The sequence below is a fragment of the Chlamydotis macqueenii genome, chromosome Z (assembly GCF_036417535.1).
Source record: "Chlamydotis macqueenii isolate bChlMac1 chromosome Z, bChlMac1.mat, whole genome shotgun sequence".
Lineage (NCBI taxonomy): Eukaryota > Metazoa > Chordata > Aves > Otidiformes > Otididae > Chlamydotis > Chlamydotis macqueenii.
Genome location: NC_141593.1, coordinates 27480643 through 27489380, shown reverse-complemented (window position 1 = coordinate 27489380; position 8738 = coordinate 27480643).

The window sequence follows — 8738 nt, the reverse complement described above, 5'->3', positions numbered from 1 at the left end:
AAAAAAGGTTTAAAAAGAGTGCTCATCTGGCTACATCATGACATCCCCTTTGTTATGGAGCCTAGTAGTGTTGTTACAAGGAATATCCTCCACTTACCTTTTGTTCCTGTTCAAAGAAGGTCTCTAAAATCATTGCTATTACCAATATTAAGTTCTAAGGGGCACTGCTTGACTACTCATGAAAGATGGTCAAAATAACTGATGTCTCAGATGAAGTCATATGAGATGGCACTTTGTGTTTTAATGTAATCAAAGAAAGACAATCTCTTTGTGATGAGGGTCTCATTAGTTTGCTCACAATCGGCAGTGCTGGAGAGAGGTATAGGAGGCAGGGATAGAAAAGTTGCACGTTTTCCTTGCAAGTTCGCTGATGACACGAAGCTGTGTGGTGCCGTCGACATGCTAGAAGGGAGGGATGCCATCCAGAGGGACCTTGACAGGCTGGAGAGGTGAGCCCGTGCCAACCTCATGAAGTTCAGCCAGGACAAGCACAAGGTCCTGCACCTGGGTCGTGGCAATCCCAGGCACAAATACAGGCTGGGCGGAGAATGGATCAGGAGCAGCCCTGAGGAGAAGGACTTGGGTGCACTGGTGGATGAGAAGCATAACATGAGCAGGCAATGCGCCCTTGCGGCCCAGAAGGCCAACCACATCCTGGGCTGCATCAAGAGGAGTGTGGGCAGCAGGTCGAGGGAGGTGATTCTCCCCCTCTACTCTGCCCTGGTGAGACCCCACCTGGAGTACTGTGTCCAGGTCTGGAGCCCCCAACATAAGAAGGACATGGACCAGTTGGAGAAGGTCCAGAGGAGGGCCACGAAGATGATAAGAGGGCTGGAGCACCATTCCTATGAGGACAGGCTGAGAGAGTTGAGGCTGTTCAGCCCGGAGAAGGGGAGGCTTCGGGGAGACCTGATAGTGGTCTTCCACTACCTCAAGGGGGCCTACAAGAAAGATGGGGAGAGGCTGTTCAGTAGGGCCTGTTGTGATAGGACGAGGGGTAATGATTTTAAAATAGAAGGAGGTAGATTTAGATTGGATATTAGGAAAAAAATTTTTACGATGCGAGTTGTAGAACACTGGAACAGGTTGCCCATCCCTGGAAACGTTCAAGGCCAGGTTGGATGAGGCTCTGAGCAACCTGATCTAGTCGGGGATGTCCCTGCTCCTTGCAGGGGGGTTGGACTAGATGACCTTTGAAGGTCCCTTCCAACTCTAACCATTCTATGATTCTATAATTCAATTCTAAATTCATGCTTTCCCCAAATCTTCATTCAAAGCCAAGCCGAAATTGCCACGTGCAGCCACCTTTGCCTCACCAGCTTCTTAAGGAGAAAGCGAATAGCAGATCAGAACGGCAGCTGAGGCATCCTTGTGCTGTGGTTTTGCTTAACATTGAGATCGACACACTCAACTCTGCTCAGACGCAGAAGAGGATCAGGTTTGCTGCCTGTAGAAGGCAATCGGCTATTTCAGGTACTTTCAGGCAGTGTGTGTTACATTGCAGGTAAAAGTCTTAGGGATATCTAGTGCCTCAGCTCAGGTATTTCTGTATAGGAGCAGTAAGTCCCACACTGGTCATTTTCATACCCCTCAGTAGTAATGTCTGCCAGCAGTGGACTGTGGCATCCCCTGGGCAGGTTTGTGGTAGATGATAGCCTGTTTTCTATGTTTGTACATGCCACTGAAGAACCTTTTTCTTTCAGGCTTGAAGAGAGCAACACAGAGACCTTTCTGCTGTTGAAAGAGAGTTTCAGCCTTGATCCTCAGCTGCTGTAAATTAGGGCAAGTGTCCTTTTTGATCTGGCCGCTGCTCAGGGGCGGGGCAAGGGGTGACACGTTTGTGTGTTTATCACACTTTAGCTGGAAAAAGCACACCTGGACACCAGAAACATGTCTCCTGCACTAGATTGCACGGCATTTTGGTGACTTTGTTAGCACCCTCAAGAAAATCATCCTCTTAATTTGACAGAAACTTTAATTCCTGGAGCAGTGGTAGATCTCAGAGCCTGGATAGCCACCCTAATACTTCTTGCTCTCGGGCAGACCTTACAAGCCAAAAAATGCCACCCCATGAGACTACCTAGAAGGTAATGCCATGCTCCTAAATTTCTTCCATGCTGACTTGGTACAACAGCAGTAGGGATTTAGTACAGGGCTACATGGCAAGGTTTCTTTCTCTGTCTGTGCAGCTTACGTTTAGTAGTTAGTAGTTGTTTTGCAACTCTCATCATTTTTTCCAAAGCTAAGGCTAGGGCCCAGGCCACAGCATTTTTCCAGCTCGTGATCCCAGATCTCAGGAGAATACTGTTGGTCTTCCTTGTAAGCACAAAACTTGTCTAGAAAGCAGTAGGCTACTAATTAAATGTTAAGTAAGTTAGAGAAAATAATTGTCTAAGACCAAGTCTTGTATATGTTGGCTCATACGTGAGCAGTCAGCAGCTGAAAGGGGGGCTTAAAGGAGGAAGAAAACAAATGAAAAAACACCAGAATACTAAAAAGGAAAAAAAGTAAAAACAACAATAAACCCCAACAAAGAACAGTAACTGACTGTCCTGTCAGAGGCTGGTTATTTTCCTCTGCAGGCTTGCCATCTTGGATTTATCCCATCTGTAGAGGCCTCCCTGGGCTGCAGAGAAGTGGCCGAGGCAGTGGAGGGAGGAGAGCCAGCATCCTGCTGGGCTGCAGCTGGGACCTCCAGCCCTTCCACCGGGCACAGCGGGGGTGGACCAGGGGTCTTGTTCACATAGCTTACAGGAGGGATTTGCAGTCCAATCTGTAGCATGTTTTCAGGAACGCACACACATATTTACCTGTTTTCATGTATCTGTGTGCGTCTGCTTTGTCTCCAATTCTTGCCCCAGTTCTGACCAAATACAAGTTGTTGTACGAAAGCCAGAATGGGCAATTATCTTGTGACACAACAGACAAGGTGATGACAAACTCATATTCATTTAAAAACTCGCCCAGGCTTCCCAAGAACTAAAATCTGTTTTTGCAGAACTAACCTGGAGAACTGTCTCACCTTCAGCTGTACCTCTTTCCTTTACTGCCCCTTTGCAAATCATCTGTATGGCTTGCTATTTCAGCAGTCACATTCTGTGGGATGTTTTTAAACTCCTTATGTACAGGATTTGCCTCTTAGCAAAACCAAAGTACCCTTGTAAACTTTTTCTTTATTTTCAACTTAGAACTTTTTAACGGTTGTTGTTTGTCGGGCTGATGGTGGCAGCCCCTGTAGCTGTCAGCCTGGGGACATGCTGACCCTAATGGTGTCGAGTTGTATTACATCTTCCAGGGTCAGGTGCCTCTCTGCTCCATCTGAAGTGGAGCAAAACTTCATACTGCTGACTCTGGTCCACTTTTGCTCGCATTGCACTGCCAGCTCTTGTTTAATTCACTCTCTGGCAAGTTGTTTTTTTAGCATTTGTCTCCCAGAAACTTACATTATTTTTCCTGTAGTTTCTGTCTGTTTTTCCTAAACCAAATATCATTTCATTTTCATACTGTATTTCTAATCTCTGTCAATCTCTTTGTACAGCTGTTCTGCTCACAATTCCCCCAAATCAGCATCCCCTGCAGAAGGTGCTTGCTTCTTGCTCCTCCTGCTAGGCTGGTGATGCAGATTAAACCACCACAATAAAGAGCCTCTGAGCAGATCTATGTGGTTGGACTGGAAAATTCTCAGGATAAATTTGCAAGAACAAGTGTATGAGTGGGGCAGAAAGCCATTTCCTGGGCCTCCCCTTGCCTGCCCATACCTCCCCAGTACCAAGAGGTTGTAACTGGCTGGCTTTAAGTCTCAATAACCCCTGGGACTGGAGAAAAGTTGCTCTTCTGGCCCCAGAATATGCCCAAAGGCAATGCAGGGGCATGGAAGGATGACTGCCAGAGGCAGCAGGTGGCTTTTCATGTCTCAAAGAAAGGTGTGACACCATGGCCAGGAAGTAGCGAAGGATCTTTATTAATCTGCCTCTGCACCATGGCATGCAAATGAAATGGCGTATCTCCATCTCAGTGAAGTGAATGTGCCTGAGTGAGGAAGGACAGGATTACCGGGGGAGCATGAGCTACCCTTTCAACTCTGTGGCTAGCCAAAGCTCTTCAGCACCACACAGGGCTGCTTCTACAACAGTGCCTAAGGCCACTAAGTGAAAAGCTGAAGAAAAAAATTGCGAATATATCTCCTAGAAATATCTCTTTGCTACTTCCATTCAGACCAGCATTTATAGATCATAGAAAAACTCATGCACTACTTTGGAAAGATGTTACTCTTTACATAATTGAAGCAATAATCCTGCAAATAGCTGTAGTGGCGTTTACAGGACATGAAGACAGACTTCTGCTATTCATAGCTGAATGTATTTAATAATGCTCTCCTTATAATGATACACTTATTTACAGGTCTCTACTGTAGAGGTCTTTGAAGGGCAGTTTTGTATAGCAAGAATTATTTAAAAGGCAATTTCTCTTTTCTGGTGCTGGCTGTGTTGGTTAAGCAAACAGAAAATGCAGAGACATGGTTCCCAGTGAGAAGTGGCCAAAGGGAATGACTACCACTCGCCCAGTGGCATAGGGTGAAGGAACAAAGTGCCAGTGGGTAAAATGGTAAGAGGGGGAAAAAAAAGGTCCATCAAGCTTGTCTCCCGTGCCAGGCCCTTTAAGGGCCCAGCCGAAGCACTCACAGCAGATACCAACTGCCTGAAGGCTCCCATTTTCTGTGATGATCTTCTCATTCCTGAGATCTCTTCAGGGATCATGCATGGAGTGGGTGTGGGGAAACATGCTCTTCTTCTAACAGGAACAGCTGAAAGTGCATATAATTAATGAATTCAGTGCCTCAAAACCTCTGTTGTAACTGTTCTGCTTCCTTAATCACCTGTAATAAAGAACCATCTGATATATTGACCAATGTATGTTGCACTGGGTTTGTGTGGCAGGGTTTTGGTAGCAGGGGAGTACAGGGGTGGCTTCTGTGAGAAGCTGCCAGAAGCTTCCCCCATGTTGGGCAGAGCCAGTGCCAGCCAGCTCCAGGATGGACCCGCTGCTTGCCAAGGCCAGGCCCATCAGTGACAGTGGTAGTGCCTCTACGATAACAAATTTAAGAATGGAAAAAAAAATTACTGTGTGCAACAGCAACTGCAACCAGAGAGAGGAGTGAGAATATGTGAGAGGAAGAACTCAGCAGACACCAAGGTCCATGAGGAAGGACAGGGAAGAGGTGCTCCAGGCACCGGAGCAGAGATTTCCCTGCAGCCCGTGGTGCAGCCCATGGTGAGGCTGGCTGTGCCCCTAGAGCCCACGGAGGAGCAGAGATCCACCTGCAGCCCAGGGAGGACCCCACACCAGGGCAGGCAGATCCCCAAAGGAAGCTGTGGCCCTGTGGGAAGCCCACACTGGAGCAGGGTCCTGGCAGGATCTGTGGCCCTGTGGAGAGGAGCCCACGCTGAAGTAGGTTTGCTGGCATGACTTGTGACCCCCTGGAAGGGACCAACTCTGGAGGAGTTTGTGAAGAACTTCAGCCCGTGGCGGGGACCCACATTAGAGAAGGTCGTGGAGGACTGTCTCCTGTGGGTGGGACCCCACGCTGAAGCAGGGGAGGAGTATAAGGAATAAGGAGTGGCAGAGACAACATGTGATGAACTGACTACAACCTCCATTCTGCTTCCCCTTGCGCTGCTCAGAGGGAGGAGGTAGAGAAATTGGGAGTGAAGTTGAGCCTGGGAAGAAGGGAGGGGTAGGGGGAACGTGTTTTAAGATTTATTTGTTATTTCCTCATTACTCTACTCAGATTTTATCGGTAATGAATTAAACTAATTTCTCCGAGTTGAGTCTGTTTTGCCCATGACAGTAACTGGTGAGAGATCTCTCTGTCCTTCACCCACGAGCTTTTTGTTATAGTTTCTTTCGTCTGTCCAGCTGAGGAGGGGAGTGATAGAGCAGCTTTAGTGGGCACCTGGCAGCCAGCTGTGGTGAACTCACCATAGCTGTAAGGTAGTATTGCTTCCAGCATGACTTACTTATGTGTTTCGTTCCCATTGCCTAAAAATGTGGCTGTTTTACAAACAATTTTAAGAAGTAGCTATAATAATCTTTGCAAAGAAAAATATTGTTATAGTATTTCCTGCATAGTATCTTATACACAGGTTCCCAAATATTCCTGCAGGTAGGATGCAATTGTGCAGTTCCTTAACAGCATTTTGCTGTCCAGTGGTACTTGTTGAGAAGCAATGAGGTCCTGATACGTTAGATGATTTCGTATCAAACAAATAGAAAGTGGAGCAACTGATGGAAGAAGACAGCAACCAGGTAGCTCATGTCTATCCAGGCACTTCTGTTCAGTGTAGGCATGCACAGAGACACTACAGCCAAAGTGAAGTGAAATGGGCATGAATTTTTTAATTGACTTCCCTAGGTCAAAAGTAGGGTGTGACTAGTGAAGGCTAATACTTTGAACCAAACCTGAATCTGGGTACCCTTTTCCTGTAATATAATTGTGGTCATTTCTAAGAGCATTTAATTCCAAATCCTCCTTGCACGTCTTCCAGCACTGCTCCTTGACCTCCTACCTCTGTTCCTTTTGCCACATCAGGCTCTCAGAGGCAGGCCCAAGCATCCCCATGTGAACTGAACATCTGAAAGCGTCTCTTTTTAGCAAGCAAATACTTGTAGTTAAGCTTTCGGTTGATGGACCTGGATGCAGACACAAGAGCAGGAAGGGATGACGTTTGCAGCCCCACATGCAGACGCAGAGCCCACCGAAGAGGGCTGCTCGCAGCTCCAATAGGAATGTGAGCGCTGTTTCGGCTGGCTCTGCTGCTGCCTTTCAAAGGCAGGAGGACGTTTATAGCCTTTGGTCCACTTCCATCCCAGCAAACAGAGCCAGTCCTGTGTGTCAGGGATCGACGCCAAGGCTTGCATTATTCACACCATGGCTGAACTGGACCCAGAGCAGCCAGACTTCTCAGCCAAAAGTATGAGACACCAGGAGAAACAGACATAAAAGCTATTTCTAGAATAACTTGAGTTCTTCCAGCTGTATCAGGAAGATAAAACCTCTGAAAGTACCTCTTGCAAAAATGCCTTCTTCAGTCATTGCATGTAGATCAGTATTGTGTTGGCTAATTTCCATCACTTTAAAACTCAGTACCAGTGACCCTCACCTTTTTACCTCTTAGGATGATTGTTAAGTGGCAGCTTCACTTAATGTATGACAGTATAACTGGAGAAAAAACAGTGACGTATTTTACAATCTTCAAAAAGTGCCAGAGCTTTTATATATTCACTGACAGTCAGAGGTCAAAGGTGATGACAGCATCACGCTTGGATATACTGAGAGTCAATCATCATCTGATCTGAAATGAAAAACAAATGCTGGGGAGAGTGTGTAGAGGGAAGTCAGTTCAGAGCTGGTATGCATGGTAAACTCCTTAATCCCAGCACCTGTGATAAATGCTATCCAGCATTAGCAGGTGGAATTCAACTTGGCTTGCAGGGGGCACTGATGGATACAAAAGCTTTTGGGAACCTCTTAACTATTTCCTGGGGAAGGGCCTGACTTGCACAGTGTGAACTGCTTCAGGTGTCAACCTCTCGGAGGCAGGAGGGCTATCCAAGAGAACAAAATGCTAAGGGAAGTAATTATTCTTTCTTCTTTTTCTTTTCTTTTTTTTTTTTTTTAACTGCTCAGTCCATTAAGTGTCCCTTAATAGGATTTTAGGCCAGAAATGACACGCCCTGACCTCTAGAGAATAGTTAGTTTATTCTATACTTTCAGAATAACGTACTATATCAATCAACAAATCCAAAGGTTTGGGTTTTGGCAATCTTCCTGACATGGCACACCATAACGGCCTGTTTCACCATCCCGCTAAAACTGGAGGCACTTTGCTTCACAAGGCATTTTAACCCAAGACCAGCTTTTGGGAAGAAATTGAACATTGCACAGAAATGAAGAGTCCACAGCTTCATCTGCCATTTTCTAAAGCTCTAGGAGGCCAATCGTGGGTCAACTCTTTCACTTACCAGGAAAATGGCACCTAAAAAAAAGGAGGGAAAAAAAGGAAGGAATGTTTATTTCTGCATTACTCTTTCTGTGCTTTTTTTCCAGGTTTTTTTTTTTTTTTTTAAAAAAAGCATTAAAGTACATTTGGTGACTTTCTCAGTGTCTTTAGTCACCTAAACTACTGGACCAGTTCTTTTAAACCCTTTTACGGTAGCTGCACGCCCAGGACTCCCATTGATTTGTGGAGGGAGAGACAGGGGCCTGTGCCAATCCAGCAAAGAGCACTTGTGGTCCTCTTACTCTGAAAAGCTTAATTCATAGGTTCTTCACATTTTTTTTTTAATTTTAGCCTCAGGCTGCATATGTACAAATATGCATGTGTGCAAAAGAAGCACAGTAGCAAGGTAGTAGTGCCCCAACAAAGATCACTGTTTAAAAAAACTATTTTGGGGGCAAAGATCTATTGGACATGTTACTACTTAACATATCTCCTACAGTAATACGGTGGCACTGCTGAAGAGGACATTATCAGACAGCTCAGCATACTCTTTAAATAAAGGCTTTAAGGCTGCTGTCATAGAATCATAGAATTAGAGAATATCTCAAGTTGGAGGGGACTCATAAGGATAAAGTCCAACTCCCTGCTCCTCACAGGACTATCTAAAACTACTGTCATGAGTTAAAGGTATGATTACTAACTTCCTTAAGAAAGCACAACTAGGCTGCTTTTGGTCAA